The sequence below is a fragment of the Lotus japonicus genome, chromosome 4, assembly GCF_012489685.1.
Source record: "Lotus japonicus ecotype B-129 chromosome 4, LjGifu_v1.2".
Classification (NCBI taxonomy): Eukaryota; Viridiplantae; Streptophyta; class Magnoliopsida; order Fabales; family Fabaceae; genus Lotus; species Lotus japonicus.
In genome coordinates, this window is record NC_080044.1 from 34,032,855 (window position 1) to 34,050,101 (window position 17,247).

Here is a 17,247-nt window from a genome sequence, read left to right on the forward strand (position 1 = left end):
GGAGGGATCAAACGTTCAATGTAGAGATGATGCAAGGACTTAGCACGTGTTGAATTTTTCTTGTGTGCTTTAGTTGATCAGACCATTAATGCATAGACGATGCCAAAAGATCATAATACAAGTTATATTTGTTTTTTGATTTTAATGATGTATCATTTTATAACTGGTTGGGCCTAAGAGAGACATGTTGGGTATGTGCCCATACAAGAAATACTCTTTGGATGTGGATATCCGAAATTTGGAACCGATTTATAAAAATTGGATGTCCAATATAAAATTCAAAATGTGAAACGGATCTCTGTATAACCAGTTTTTGCAGTTTGGCTTTTTAAATTTTGGTTTGAGCTTGATTATGGATTTGATCTATAAATCCGGATATTTTGAAGAGGCCTAACTGGTATTTTACATATTATATAATGTAATCATCTTTTCTTAATTTCGAAAAAAAAAACATCATCTTTCTTAATATTTAACCTTTGATGGATTGCAGTTCAAGAAAAACGAAAACCTTTGATGTATTGCATGTGGAAGCAGAGGCCCAATTCACGTGACATGTCTTTTTGCTAAGTAGAGGCCCAATTCACTTGACATGTCTTTGATTTGGTTATGGTATTTGCATATCTTCACTCTAGGACTTTTCTACCTATATGGTGCAATTTGGAGGTTTATTATGGAACAATTTTTTTTTTACAAGTTTAGTGCATATCGCTTTTCTGATTTATTTTTCTCCAAAATCTCTGCTTCCATTGGCGATACTCATTTTTTTTCATAATTTTTTTTTCTTGAAATTTTTGCTAAAGAAACTTAATCTACCAAAAAATCTTAGTGGATAATCGAAAAAAGTAGCGAAGGAATGTGAAGAAAGAAGATTTCCGTCGAAAAGTAGTTAGCGACAATATTTATTGCGACGGAAATTCGTTGTCACAAAATCCTGGTTAAAAAAATAATATTTAGCGACGAAATATTGAGAGAAATTGTCGTCAAATAATTAGTGACAGAGTACAGTTTACAACATAAGATTTATTTCTCCACATTCTATCGCTATTTCATTTTCTTTTATTCACTAGGATTTTGTGATGGATTAAATTTTCGTCGCAAAATGTCAGGAAAAAAAAAATAAAAAATTGAGTATCCATTGGCGATTGTGGAGAAAATGAAAATAAAAAAAGGTGATATGACCAATGTCATTGGCGATTTACACTGTAAGTAAAAAAAAATAGCTCCACTTTGGGAATAAACATTCCAAATTAAAAAAAAGTCTCACTTTAGTTTCACAATGTAACCATAAAGGTTTGTTCACGTACCATTTACACTCCATTTTTATCAAATATGAAGGAAAAAATAATAATATAAACATGGTGTGATAAGAAATGTAAGGAGATAAAAAAAATTTATCTTTCCGGTGTAAAAAAAATGTAAGAAAATAACAAGAAAAATGAGAAAAAATTAGAATGGTAGATAAAGTGGTCCCCTTACACCATTCTTACATTTATGTGTTTGTTTTTTACCTTCCATTATAATAGGAAGTGTAAAGTTTGTAAAATCCTTTGTAATAAAGTCAAGGTTCTTCTATTTTTTATAGGCAAATGATAGTTGATAGTAATGTTAGTAAAATAGACTTTTTCAGGATTCGAACCTTGAACCCTCCACCCTTCATCCCACCCAACCGTTAGTCCCTCCTCAAGGTTCTCTTTTTTTGATACATCGGAATAGTGTCAAGGTTCTTCTTAACTTAACTTGTTAAAATTAATTTTATTCTTTATTAATTGAAATTTTCGGCATGTGTTTATGCACAAATTTTTTTCCCTTCAATTTATCTCTTTCTAGTTTATTTTACCACCATGAATCGCAAAACCAAATAAAATTTATATAAACGGACATTTGATTTATTTGGCTACTGTTTTATTTATCAGGACGTTGTACAAAGCACACTTACATATATAAGAGATGCTCATAATTTGACTAACTGAGGGAGAATTGCAAAAATACAGCATATCCTATCGGTAAAACAAGTACATGTTTAGACCTCATTTCATATTTATTCAGAATCCAAACTCCAGTAACATGGAGACAATTGATTTTCCAAACAAGTACACCAAAAAGGACGATGACCAAGTGAAATCCGTTTCTTAACTTGAATCAGCAATAGTCCAGGTCATGTCATTCTCAAAAATCCAATGGCACACTTGACACTTCAATCTGACCCGGACCTGACCCAAGAGCCACAAATGCACTGTGGGTAGGGCTCCAAGCAGTTGTGTCTAATTGACAGATGGCGACCTCGTGGTTAATTTTTGCCTCCGTATTCGGGTCAAGAAGATCCACTTCGTAGACTCTAACCTTAGGAACTGAGTGGCAGTAGTAAAGAAAATAGGGGAACAAGCTCTAGTGACATGATACAGATTGCGTGACCTTCCCACCGTTCACCCCTTTAACATGACCCACCATGACGCTCTTCTTAGAACCGTTCACGTTCTCCGTGGTTTGAACCATCACGTCACGACCTAGAACAGAGGTTGCAAAGTCAATCATGTCCTTGACAGAGCCCACACAACACTTGATCTCACCCACGCTCGGTGCCCTTTCACAATCTCCTAAGGAGTCCGTTATCATCTTGTCCATCAGGGAGTCATCCGAGACCCTAAACACACGTTTCAGTTCGGACGACTGGAAGGGCATTTTATCAGTTACATCAGGCATGGACAAAATAGTCCCCAACTTCCACATTCTCTCACGAAAGAATTTTCCTTGTTCAACCCATTTATTCACCAAAGTCTCACTAACACTCTGTTTTGAAGATGAAGAGGAGGAAGAATTGGTGTAACCGGTGAAGGTAATGTCGTCTTTTGAATATTCCTTGAAGGTGTTGTTGACGCCGTAACTCTTGAATACAATCTTGTGCTCACTATTCTTCGCTGCATTTTTGACATACATTTTGAAAGTCTCGCTTCCTTGATTAAATGATTTGTCATAGTTGTGAAACTCGATGCGTGTCTCGCCATCGGTGTCATCGGCGTAAGACTGGAAATTTTCTGCGCCATTGTTGCCTTGATCGCGGTAGTTCGTGAACTTCTCGGTGGCGCCTACGCTTTTCCTCGCGTAGCCCTTAAAATTCGCGGCTGGATTGTTCATTTTCTCACCGTAGTTCGTGAACGTGTCCTTTTGGTCGGATCCTCCCTCGGCGTAGTTGGAGAAGTCGGATTGGACAGTGTTAGAGTTCGTGTCGTAGCTCGTGAAGTTGTTGACGGGGCCGGCGGATGTTTTGCCATAGCTTGTAAAGCTTTTGCTCACCTGGGTTTGCGCCTTCACTGTAGTGAGAGAACATTTGTTCCCTCCCGGCAGTGGAGTTGGAGTACGTAGAGAACCGGAGATTCACGACGTTGGATTCTCTCGCATACTCTTTGAATTCTCCAGAGCCGCTGGTGGAGTTTGTGCCGTAAGTGTGAAAGCTCACATCGAGGTTGAATTGGAACCCGTAGGTAGTGAAGCTGTCATTGTTGCCTCCAGAGTTGTGGGTGTAGCGGTTGAACTCATTGTTGCTTCCGAAGTTGGAGTAGTTCTTGAAGGAGTTGAAGCACTAGATTAACTAACTCATAACTTATTAACAAACTTCTTAACAAACTATCAGAACCACTAACTGCTAACAGTTGGTGAGGTTTTGGCCATCGTCGTAGTACTCGAACGGGCCGTCATTAGGGACGTGGGAGAGGCTGGGTAGCACGTCCTTGAAGAAGAGGAGGTTCGCGGCGGAGCAGAACTCCGGGAGCTTGGTGGAGAGTTTGTTGGCGGCGGCGAGGTTTGTTGGGAGCAATAATAGAAAAGAGAGATGAGAGAAAGAAATATCACACAGGAGTTTTTAACGTGGTTCAGAACACAGTGTGTGTACCTACGTCCACGACTACACTAGGTAGTAATATTTCATTTGGTTTATATAATGCTTACAATGAGGTGCCTATATATAGTAGGAGTAAGTCAACCTCCTCCTAGTTCTAAGCGATGTGGGACTTACAAATAGACCACATAAGCGATGTAGGACTACAAATAGACTACATAACATAACAATTCTCCCACTTGGAGTCTAATTGTAGTACTTCTTGTAAGCAATAAGCTAATCTGCTCTCCACCTAGTGTAGCGCCTTCGTCTTCAATTATCCTCGAAGGCCAGCTGAGGCAATGCAAAGCCTCAGCTTATCAGCTGTAATAGTCTTGGTCAACATATCAGCTAGATTCTCTGATCCTAAGATCTTCAACAGAGATAATTCTTCATCATTGATAAGTTCTCTGATGAAGTGATACTTCATTTGTATGTGCTTGCATCTGGAGTGAAAGACAGGATTTTTTGCAAGGCAAATAGCACTTTGACTGTCACTAAACAATGGAGGAACATCTTGTTCTTTTCCCAATTCTTTGAGAAAATTCTTCAGCCATATCATCTCCTTGGCTGCTTCTGAAATGGCAACATATTCTGATTCAGTGGTTGAGAGAGCAACTCTATTTTGAAGTTTAGACTTCTAACTCACAGCAGTTCCTCCTAAGGTGAAAATATAGCATGTGGTGCTTTTTCCACCATTTGAGTCTCCTCCTAGATCTGCATCAGAAAACCCCTGTAAAGTGAGATCATTTCTTCTAAAGCATAAACACATTCTTGAAGAACCCTTCAGATATCTCAGTATCCACTTTACACCTTCTCAATGCTCCTTCCCAGGGTTTGACATGAATCTGCTAACAACTCCCACTGCATGTGCTATATCCGGTCTGGTACAAACCATAGCATACATCAAGCTCCCTACTGTAGATGCATATGGAACTGTTGACATGTGACTTTCTTCTTCATCTGTTTGTGGGGACTGCTTCTCTGAAAACTTTAAGTGATTTCCCAAAGGGGTGCTTCTGGTATTGACATCTCCAACATTGAATCTGTCAAGTAATTTTTAACATATTTCTCTTGGGACAACTTCAGAATACCTTCTGATCTATTTCTAGAAATCCTCATACCAAGGATTTGTTTGGCTGGACCAAGATCCTTCATCTTAAAGTTTTCTGACATCTGTTGCTTATACCTGTTAATTTCAGTCATATTTGATCCTGCTATCAACATGTCATCAACATACAAAGCAAGAATGATCCATGTCACATCTATTAAAACCTGAGTTGCTCATAAACTCATTAAACTTCTTGTACCACTGTCTCGGTGCCTGTTTCAGACCATACAAGCTTTTGTGAAGCTTGCATACAAGATTCTTCATGCCTGGAACTTCAAAATCTTCAGGTTGCATCATATAAATCTCTTCTTCCAAATCCCCATGTAGGAATGCAGTTTTAAAATCTAACTGCTCCAAGTGTAGATTCTCTGCAGCTACAATACTCAGGATAACTTTTTAATGGTCATTTTGACAACTGGAGAAAAAATCTCTGTGAAGTCAATTCCTTGCTTTTGTTGAAACCCTTTCACTACAAGCCTTGCCTTGTACCTTCTACTGTCATCAGATTCTTCCTTCAGTCTATAGACCCATCTGTTCTGTAGAGCTTTCTTTCCTTCTGGTAACTTGGTCAGAGACTATGTTCCATTCTTCTGAAGGGACGTCATCTCGTCTTTCATTGCTAACTCCCACTTGATAGAGTCATTCCCCTGCATGGCTTCACCAAAATATTCTAGCTCTCCAGCATCAGTTAACAACAAATAATTCAACGAAGGAGAATACCTTTGTGGTACTTTCGGCGTTCTTGTAGATCTTCTCACTTGAGTTATAGGAGTTTCAATTACTATTGTTGGCTCTTGTTCTAGCTCAACTTCTACCCCATCATCCTCGTTCTCGGGATTAATCTGGTTTCCTTTGGCTACATCACTTTCTGAAATTTCTTCCAATGCCACTCTTTCCGAAAGTTCCAATTGTTTACTTGAACTCATAGATTAATTCTGCAGAAGACCTGTCTTTATAAAGCACACTTTCATTAAAAGTGACATTTCTGCTTCTAATGATTTTCCTGTTTTGTTCATCCCAAAACCTGTAGCCATACATATCAGACCCATAACCAATAAAGAAACATTTTATGGCCTTGGGGTCCAATTTGTCTCTCCTATCGGAGTCTATGAGAACATAAGAGACACAACCGAAGACTTTCAAATGTGAAAGACTTACCTCCTTTCCAGACCATACCTCTTCAGGCAACTGATAATCCAAAGGAACATATGGTCCCCGATTTATCAGGTAAGCTGTTGTATTAATGGCATCTGCCCAAAACATTTTTGGCAACCCGGACTGGATTCGCATACATATTTAGCCCTTTCGTTCAAGGTCCTGTTCATTCTTTCCGCAACACCATTTTGCTCAGGTGTACCTGGTATTGTTTTGATCATTCTGATCCCATTTTCTGAACAAAATTTTTTGAACTCCTGGCTGTCATACTCCCCGCCATTATCAGATTTCAGACTCTTAATCTTCAAGCCTGTCTGATTTTCAACTTCTGTTTTCCACCTTTTAAACACATAAAACACATCAGATTTATTTTTGAGAAAATAAACTCATACCTTTCTTGTTGAGTCGTCTATGAAGGTGACATAATAGCGTGAGCCTCCAAGAGATTTCACTGGGGCTGGACCCCACACATCTGTATGCACCAGTTCGAGCTTTTCTGATTTTGATTTCCTGCTTGCTTTTGAGAAGCTAACCTTTCTCTGTTTTCCCGAAATGCAATGCTCACAAACACCAAGATCAACATGCTTCAAATTTGACATCTTACCCTTTGATGCCATGATCTTCATTCCTTTTTCACACATGTGTCCAAGTCTTTGATGTCATATAGATGAGCTATTGACAGCTTCAGTTACTACTATCATGTCCTCCTCTGCAACCATATAAAGGGAGTCTCGTTTCTTTCCACGAGCTACAACCAGATTGCCTTTCGTCACCTTCCAAGCTCCACCCCCAAAAGTGGTGTGGTAACCCTCATCATCCAATTGGCCTATGGAGATCAAATTTCTCTTTATTCCAGGGACATGTTTGATTTTATGCAATGTCCAGAGAGTTCCATTAGAGGATCTGATATCAATATCACCTCTTCCCACAATATCAAGTGGTTTTCCATCTGCAAGATAAACCTTTCCAAACTTTTCAAAGATATAGTTAGATAATAATTCTTTTGTAGGAATAGTATGAAAAGATGCACCTGAATCTATAACCCATGAATCAACAGGACTATCCAAGCTGCAAATTAATGCGTCTTCTACTTCCTCAGTTGCTGCATTAGCAGATTCATCATCATCTTGCCTCTTTTGGTAATTCTTCTTCTTTCTTGGGGCTTTGCATTGATTGGTGAAGTGACTTTCTTGTCACAATTCCAGCAAGTGATGGCATTCCTGACTCTTGTATGGCCTCTTCGTCTTGATTTTGATCCGTCTCGGCCTTGGGCTTGATTGTGACTCTTCTAGCTACCTCTTCCTCTACTTTCAGGATTCAATGCTGAACCGGAAGCGTTTGAAGACTCTCCTGAATCTTTCTTGCGAATATCCTCGCTTAAGATCAGGTCTCTGATGTCATCAAATTTTAGCTTGTTATCCCTTGCAGAGTTACTGACCGCAGTGACAGTTGCAGCCCAACTATCCGGTAAGAATTGTAACAGACTCAAGGCCATCAATTCGTCGTCAAAGGTAATCTTCACTGACGATAGCTGCGAAATAATTGTATTAAAGCTATTAATGTGTTCAGTTACAGAGTTACCTTCTCCCATTCTGAGATTGAATAGTCGTCGTATCAGATGTACTTTATTGGCGGCAGATGGCTTCTCGTACATATTTGATAATGCCTTCATCAGATCTGCAGTAGTCTTCTCATTCACTATGTTGAACGCAACATTTTTGGATAGCATCAATCTGATCACACCAAGGGCCTGTCGATCTAACAGTTCACAGTCTTCCTGCTTCATGTCGTCTGGCTTATTCCCTGTCAAGGGTTGATACAACTTCTTTTGGTACAAATAGTCCTCCATCTGCATCTTCCAAAACCCGAAGTCTCTGCCATCAAACCTCTCAATCTTCACCTTCCCTTCTTCCAGCGGCATTGCTCCCACTTCTTCCTCTAAACTGAGGATCTATCCCACGAACCCGAAGCTCTGATACCAGTTGTTGGGAGCAATAATAGAAAAGAGAGAAGAGAGAAAGAAATATTACATAGGAGTTTTTAACGTGGTTCAGAACACAGTTTGTGTACCTACGTCCACGACTACACTAGGTAGTAATATTTCATTTGGTGTATATAATGCTTACAATGAGGTGCCTATATATAGTATGAGTAAGTCAACCTCCTCCTTGTTCTAAGCGATGTGAGACTTACAAATAGACTACATAAGCGATGTGAGACTACAAATAGACTACATAACATAACAAGGTTGGCAGGGGTGGCGGCATTGGTGGCGCTCAGTGGGGAGGACTTGGAGAGGAGGAAGGATGGCTTTGGCAAGTTGTTGAGGATCTTTCTGTCCCAATAACGTATCACGAAAGCCTTTGGAGTGAACGGGTGGGTTTTGGCTTCTGCATCATCCACTGCGGAACCAACCTGCATTATTAAAACGTGATTCGGAAAGCTGAGTTTTAAGGTTTGGAGGCAAAGTGAAAGTAAATAGGAGTGACTTAGAGGTGAAGTGATTATGAGAATTCAAATTTAATAATTTTTTGGAAGGCCAAAGAAACTGGAATTAAAGTAGCAACCGAAGTACGAATACACAAACAGAATGAAGAAAAAGAGAAAGAAGTAGTGCAACCCAAACAAGGAAACAAATAAAACAGCCAAAACAGAGCAAGACAACATAATGCAAAAACATAGAAGAAATTCTCCAATACCCCCAAAAGCAAGCTCTTCAACCTTTCAATTCAAATTAATTTACTTGAAGTGATTGAGTAAACTGGTTTTATAAGTTGAAAGGTTGCAATTTTTATTATGACTATTATAGCATTAGCGCTGCTCGTTTATTGCCTCTCAAAATGAACGGAATCATAGTCCCTTAACCAGAAACTGCTTCAAAATAAGTCAAGAGGAGTATTTCAATTAGAAAAAATACTTCTCCTTGCTTATAATTATTATAAATAAATGGGTTTAATGTAAAGAAGAAATAGTTTTGCTCTTGATATTTCATGACATCACATTCCGTACTAAAATAATTTTGTACATTGCTATATAGTTTCTACATCCTAGTAATTTTTTTTTCAAGTCTAAGGGTACTAAAATCCTCATTTTTTAAAAGGTATCATAGTAATTTGCTTGCGCTTAATTTGGTAAAGAAGAGGGAGATAGAGAAGAGAGAAGCAGAATAGAGAGAAAGAGGTGAAAACTAAAGTAGATTTAGAAATTGCTTAGTATGATAAAAAGAGAAGATAGATAGAGAGGAGAGAATGTTACCTTTTGTGTTTAAAAATAACTATTTTTAATATAAACACTTTATGGCGGTTATAAGGTAATTACGATTTACCCCAAACCGCCAACAAAGTGAAATTTGGGATTTGTAATAGTAAACACATTCTAGTGGTTTGATATGATTATTGGAGTCTCAGACTGCCAGTGAAAGTGAAGTACAAAAATCAGAAGAAAATTAGAAAATAAGGATAAACTTATATTTCTCCAATTTGGAGAGACTTAAAAAGTAGTGGGTTGTACCATTTTTTCACCTCTTTATCATCCTCCTCTTTTCACTCACCATATATACATGTTTCCTCCTTCCTTTCCTAAGGGTATGTTTGGATTGATAAAACATAATAGAGCATAACAGAGTGAACTATATATATATATATATATATATATATATATATATATAGGATGTATCTTATGAGAAAGGTAATCTTATGTGAGAAAATGAGAATAAATCACGACCGTTAGATCTAACCATCAACGGTCAAGATTAAAACATTAAGTCATGTGACTTTTTTAAGTGATCATGTGACAATCACATGACCATTAAGTTCTTTTAATCTTAACCGTTGATTGTTAGATCTAACGGTCGTGATTTATTCTCGTTTTCTCACATAAGATTATCTTTCTCATAAGATACATCCCCATATATATAATGGAAAATAATGGAATGGGATGGAACAGAATTAAAAACTCTTTCCATTATTTAAATACTTTATGTTGAAATGAAACAAATTTACCACTCTGCTGTTTGGATAATGGACGAAATGGAATAAACTTTACTTTTTTTCATTCATATATTACCCTTATTGTAAAATAATTAATATACCTATGTTGCACGGGTACGCCAAAATTGGCAGAGAACCGTTATCGGGTACAGGTACGCAGGGGGTACGCCGTGGGTACGTACCCAAATGCATCGCCAAACAAAAAAAGATGGGTACATTTTGGGTACGCTGTGGATACATTTTGGCTACACAATGGGTACACCGGATAAGTTTTTTCAAAAAAAAAAAAATGAAAAATGTTCAAAACTATGTCGTTTTGTAGTTTTTTATTTAATTTTAAAAATTAAAAAATTTATTCTCAATTTATTCAAAAGACCAAAACCTATTTTACCTTTCACTCTTTCTAACATACGGCTACTATGAAGAATGAAGAGAGAGGGCCGCTCACGTTCTTCTTCCTCCCATCACGTTGATATGAGTATTGGCCAAAACATACGAGTATTTTATGTTTAATTAATAATATTGTGGTAGAAAACATTTTATTTTAAATAAATATATATATCTATAATAACTGGCTTACCCGTACCCTGTTTTTTCAAAAAATGGCGTACTCCATACGTCATGTATCTGTACCCGGTACCGATATTGTACCCATATCCGTGCAACATATTAATTCACACATTTTTTCTCAACCAACCACAGACCTGAACACACAACCAAGATGAATCTATAAGATCAAAATTATCCAAGAAGAAATGTTTGTGATGACAGGAATTCACCGGCCATGTCCAAACAAAGATGGATAATTATGTATGGCTTTGCTCCAAACTTTCAAATGCACTTTGCTATATTTCTTGCGACACCTTCTCGGAAATAATTGCCCACACAATTCCTCAGTATAAGATATATAGGAGCATGATAGAAAAATGATTCATTATATTGATTGATGATTCCAATATCAATGAGCACAGAACAAGGTGAAATGAAAGCAATTGAAGAGAACAAACAAAAGTTGGGTGCGACTACCTTGGGTAGAAAGGCAGCAGGTTGACAGTAATATAAGGGTGAAGAGGTAATAATATAATTTTAATGGTTCAGCATTCATTTGCTTCATTCCATTCCCTTCAAATTTGGAGGGAGCAAAAGTGAGAGAACATAACGGTATCTGATACAATGTATATCAGTACTGAATGTCATTCCATTCCATTATATCAGAACAGAATACCTTGTCTCTATTTCATTGATCTAATCTGAATATATACAAGAAGAGTAATAAATTGCATCCTATGATTGCTCCTACATATTCCTAAAATAGCTACCTACAGTAAATCATACAGATATACCAAATATGTCTATTATTATGACAGATATGATGATAGAAATCATGTCAAATATTTCCCTAATTGGCTTAATACCCCCCCCAAGTTGGAGCATGAGGATTCTCAATGCCCAACTTGCCCAGAAAATAGTTGAACTGCGATCTACCCAATGCCTTTGTGAATATATCTGCCATTTGCGTATGAGTAGGAACATAGGTTGGTTGAATGCTGCCTTTCAATATCTCATCTCGAATGAAGTGGCAATCCACTTCAATGTGTTCGGTTTGTTCACGGAAAACAGGATTCTTGGCTATATGCAATGCAGCCTGACTGTCACAATAGAGGCGCATGGGTGTGGGGAGTGTCACCCCAAGATCTAACAAGATTCCTTTCAACCACTTTAACTCACAAGTGGTGGTTGCCATGGACCTATACTCTGCTTCTGCTGCTGATCGAGACATTGTATGCTGTTTTTTAGTCTTCCAAGAAATTGGAGAATTTCTAAAGAGCACAAACCACCCAGTGAGAGACCTCCTGGTCAAAGGACAACTGGCCCAATGTGAATCACACCAGCCATATAATTGTAAATCAGACTCACTGTGCAACATAATGCCTTGTTCTAGGTTACCTTTCAAATAACGGACCACCCGCAACGCAGCTTCCTAATGTTCTTCCTTCGATTGTTGCATAAACTGTGCAAGAATATGAACATAGTAGGACAACTCTGGCCGGGTGAAGCAAAGATATATTTGACGACCTATCAAGCGCCGATATCTTTCTGGATCAGTAAGTAGACTACCATCAGCCAACTCTAATTGATGATTTTGCTCCAAGGGAATGGTTGCTGGTTTAGCCCCCAGTAGCCCAACTTCATATATAATATCCAACGCATATTTACGTTGGCAAAGAAAAATTCCAGTGGGATTCCGAGCAACCTCCACACCCAAAAAATACTTCAATACACCCAAATCTTTCATGTGAAAGCAATCGCTCAAATATGTCTTGAATTGTTGTATAGCAGCATGATTGTTTCCATAAATCAGCAAATCATCGACATAGACAAGCACAACAAGTTGCATATCTATGTGTTGTAAGGTGAACAAAGAGTGGTCTAGACAAGATTGTTTAAAACCATATGCCTTCAATGCAGCAGATGGTTTTGCAAACCAACATCTTGGAGCCTGTCTTAACCCGTAGAGCGATTTACGAAGCTTGCACACCATCCCTGGTTGTTGCACCTTAAAACCTGGAGGCATTTTCATGTACACCTCGTCTTGAAGATCGCCATGAAGAAAAGTGTTGTGCACATCCATTTGATGTAACTCCCAATCCTTTGCTGCTGCAACAGCTAGGTCCATGCGCACTATAACCATCTTAGCAACTGGTGCAAATTTTACTGTATAATCAACACCTTCTACTTGGTGATTGCCGAAAATTACCAGCCTTGCCTTAAACCGCTCCACAGTTCCATCCGAGTGATATTTTATTTTATACACCCATTTACAACCAAGAGCCTTTTTTCCCGGGGGTAAGAGTTCCACCACCCATGTCCCGTTGTTTTCAAGTGCCTGAATCTCATGTTGCATAGCTTCTCTCCATCTTGCATCCTTTACAGCCTCATGAAAAAATGTGGGCTCTCGATCTGCTGTAATAGCTGCAAGAAAATTTCGATGTCACTGAGAAAATTTATCACAATTCACATAATGTGCTATAGGGTATAAGCGCACTTGGATTATGCACTGGAACAGATGAAGGGCTCAATTTCCGGATTGTATTTGTGACATAGTCACGCAAGCGAGTTGATGGATGTTTGACTCTGGGCCCTCGTCCTAGTAGATCATCACCATGTTGTTCCCTATGATTTTCCACATCTCGAACAAGTTCTTCACCGTTTCCATGGTCTATGTTTTCTTCCTCTCCTTGTTCACCAATTTCACAGATGCCCCCACTTACGTCAGCACCTGCCTCATCTTCCTCCCAAGCTTTTTCATGACTACCTTCATCAGGAAGATTCGTGATAGATCTGTCCTCGGCTGTAGGGATTCCTTGAGCAAAAGGAAAAACTGTTTCAACAAACTCAACATCTCGTGAAACAAAGATCATATAATTTCCATCCCTTCTTACCATAAGGATACCCAACAAAGATACACTTACGGCTCCTACTTGCAAATTTATCTCCTTTATGACGTTGGTTGTGTGCATGACATAGTGATCCAAAGACTTTCAAGTTCTCATAAGAGGGTTCTTTCCCATGCAAGATTTCATATGGGGTTTTCCCTTTCAAAACTGAGCTTGGAGTACGATTAATCAAGTATCCAGCAATCAACACACATTCCCCCCAAAAATCAATAGGAAGATTTCCTTGAAACCGCAATGCTCTTGCAACATTCAAAATATGCCTATGTTTCCTCTCCACTCTTCCATTTTGTTGTGGTGTCCCCACACATGAAGTCTGAAAAACAATCCCATGTTCAAGAAAGTAATTTTTCATGCATGTAAATTTTGTTCCATTATCACTACGCACCATTTTAACTTGCTTATTATATTGTCTTTCAACCATAGCAAAGAAATTCATCAATGTGCGTGATACTTCTTTCTTATCAATCAGTAAAAATATTCATACATCACGAGAACAATCATCTACTACTGTAAGAAAATATGAAACACCAAAAGAAGATGGAGTTCTATATGCTCCCCATAAATCACAATGTATTAATTCAAAAACATCAGAAGCTTTGTGGTCACTCAAAGGAAATTTATTTCTAGTCTGTTTCGCTCGTTGACATACCTCACATGCTTTATTTAACAACGCATTACTTTTATCAAAACTAACAGTGAGAATTAATTGGGTAGTTTTCCAAGAAGGGTGCCCTAAACGCATGTACCATAGATCAAGCTGGTTCACTCCATTAGTCTTGAAAACTTTCACACTTGAGATCCCTCGGAAATAATAGAGCCCATCCCTTCGTTCTCCCGCTCCAATCACCATCCTCGAAGTGCGGTCCTGTATAACACAAAGAGTTTTAGTGAATTGGACAAGGCAATCTAACTCATCTATCAATTGCGACACAGAGATTAAATTGCAGGCTAAGCTGGGAACAAAAAGGACATTTTTGAGCTTTAAATTCCCATCAATGACAATTGTTCCCTCCTTAGTTGCAGGAACATGTTTCCCATCTGGCAGTCCAGCAGGGCACCCGGGTACATTTCGTAATTCACATAACCTCTTTAAGTTTCCTGTCATATGGTTTGATGCCCCTGTGTCAATGATCCATAAAATATATGTTTGCTTACCAGTCATCCTTTCACTAGTGCTTTGCTTACAAGTTTTCAGCATCTCAATCAGAGTTCGCCATTGTTCATCATCAAGGCCTGCCAAACCAGATTTTTCAGCATTTGCACATGCAGCACCTATGACACCCGCTCCAGAACCTATGACTTGTGCAGCATTGGCACGCATTGAAACGCCTCGCCCACGTCCCATGCTTGCTCCGGTGCGTTGTTGTCCTCTACCCCGTCCACCGGTTTTTCCTTCATTTAGAGGACGATCAGCCCACCACTCAGGATATCCAATAAGCTGAAAGCAGTTCCCTGCGTCGTGGCCTGCTTTATTGCAATGTGAACAAACAGCTGCTTTGTCCTTTGTGTCTCCACGTTCCCTTGTTCTAGCACCGGTCTGAACGGCGAGCCCCACAATATCTCCTCGTTCTTCCTTAGCACGAGTGATAGTCTTCATCCTTTCTTCTTGTATCAAGGTCGCATATACCCTGTTTAAAGAGGGCAAAGGATCTGTTGCAAGCAAATTTGAGCGCACTGTTCCTTAAATTACGTCATCCAATCCCATTAAAAATTGATGGACATTTTCTTCTTCCCGTCGTTTTTCTAGTTTGGATGCGATATCACACTTGCAACCTAGACATGTGCAGATTGGAATCTGCTCATAATTGGCCAGTTCATCCCACAAAGTTTTCATCTTTCCATAGTATGTGACCATGGACATACCACCTTGTTTGCAACCTGCCAATTCTGATTTCAGTTGTTGAATTATGGGCCCATTGACAACTGAAAATCTCTCCTTGATGTATTCCCATAGGTCTTTCACATTCTCCATGTACGACATCGTCGCGCGCAAGCTAGGCTCAAGCGTGTTCAAACTCCATGAAATCAACAGGGACTAAACAGTCCACCAGTCCTCCATCGTAGAGGATTCTTCCATTGGTTTTTCGATCATGCCCTTGATGAAGCCCCACTTTCTTCGAGCTTGTAGAGAAGTTCGCATGGCTCGAGCCCATTCATCGTAGTTTTCGCCTCGCAGCTGCACTTGGGCAATCACACACCCTGGATTGTCATTCGAATTCAGATCATAGGGGGATGAGGTTTTCCTAGCAGGTTCAAATTTTGGTTGTTCGACCTGCTTTGGCTGCTCTGTTTCTTTTTCCATTGCAGCCGTTAAGGAAGGTCTGAATCTAGGGTTTTAAGGTATAGCTCTGGTACCATATCAGAATAGAATACCTTGTCTCTGTTTCATTGATCTAATCTGAATATATACAAGAAGAGTAATAAATTGCATCCTATGATTGCTCCTACATATTTCAAAAATAGCTACCTACAGTAAATTATACAGATATACCAAATATGTTTATTATTATGACAGATATGATGACAGAAATCATGTCATATATTTCCCTAATTGGCTTAATACATTAATTTTTAAATAATCCAAATGATGGACCTCTTTTCATTCCCTTCCGCTCCACTTCATCTCCCTCGATCAATCCAAACGAAGCCTGACTCTCTTTTTCCCATCTCTTACCAAATCTCACTCTACCAAACAAAGCCTTGAACTATGGGATAACTAAAAATGCGATCTGTTTATGTAAATCGATATTACTGGCTGGATTAATTCATGTCCTAATGCATCCAATTCTCGCTCCTATTGATTAAGGGCGTAAGGCATATTAAATAAAATATATAGCACCCGAAAAATCAAAGAAAATAAAAATAAAATTGAAAAAATCTAGTTTCCTTGAAAAAAAATATTAAACCAAAGGGTGCATAATTACAGCTTTGTTCTCAGAGCTAATTATCTATCGGGAATTGTTATTCAGACCCCCCACATCTATTTGTACCAAAAATAATTTCAGAAATCCAAAAATACCCCGTCGAACGCACTTTGAAAGTGCGACCCCTATCACACCTGTCGCACTTTGAAAGTGAGACAACTGTCGCAAAGTACGACAATTGTCTCACTTTCAAAGTAAGACAATGAGACAGGTGTCTCACTTTAAAAGTGAGACAGTTGACGCTCACTTTCAAAGTGCGGTAGGTTGCAGGAAAAAAAAACAATTCTAAAAACGAACTGTAACAACATAAAAGAAAGAGAGAGAGAGAGAGAGAGAGAGAAGATGAAGGTTTTTGTTGTGGTAGTGATGGTGACAGTGGTGGTGACGGTGGTGGTGACGGTTGTGGTGGTGGCAACGGTGGTGGTGGTGGTGGTGGTGGAGGAGGAAAGACGTAAGAGGAGAGAGAATGTGTGGAGGGGGTGAGGAATTTTTATAATTTTTTTCATTAAGGACATTTTAGTATTTTTGCACTTTAAGAGAGATTGAAATAGATGTGGGAGGGGTCTGAATAACAATTCCCTTATCTTTATCTAGCAGGAAAGATAGTCTTTAAAATAAACAAAACCACCATAACATTATACGAAAGCCCAAAACCAACTCAAGACTAAACACGGCTAAAATCAATCCGAAAATTAAAAGGCTAAACTTTTTTTTTGGTTATTGGGAGGGACTAAGCCCA

General features: G+C 38.7%; 2 pseudogenes; both read right to left on the reverse strand.

Moving 5' to 3' along the window:
• Positions 1–2,129: 2,129 nt before the first annotated feature.
• LOC130712655 (polygalacturonase non-catalytic subunit AroGP2-like) lies at positions 2,130–8,558 on the reverse strand (annotated as a pseudogene).
• Positions 8,559–11,441: 2,883 nt separating this feature from the next.
• On the reverse strand, positions 11,442–15,973 carry LOC130712656 (uncharacterized; annotated as a pseudogene).
• Positions 15,974–17,247: the final 1,274 nt, after the last annotated feature.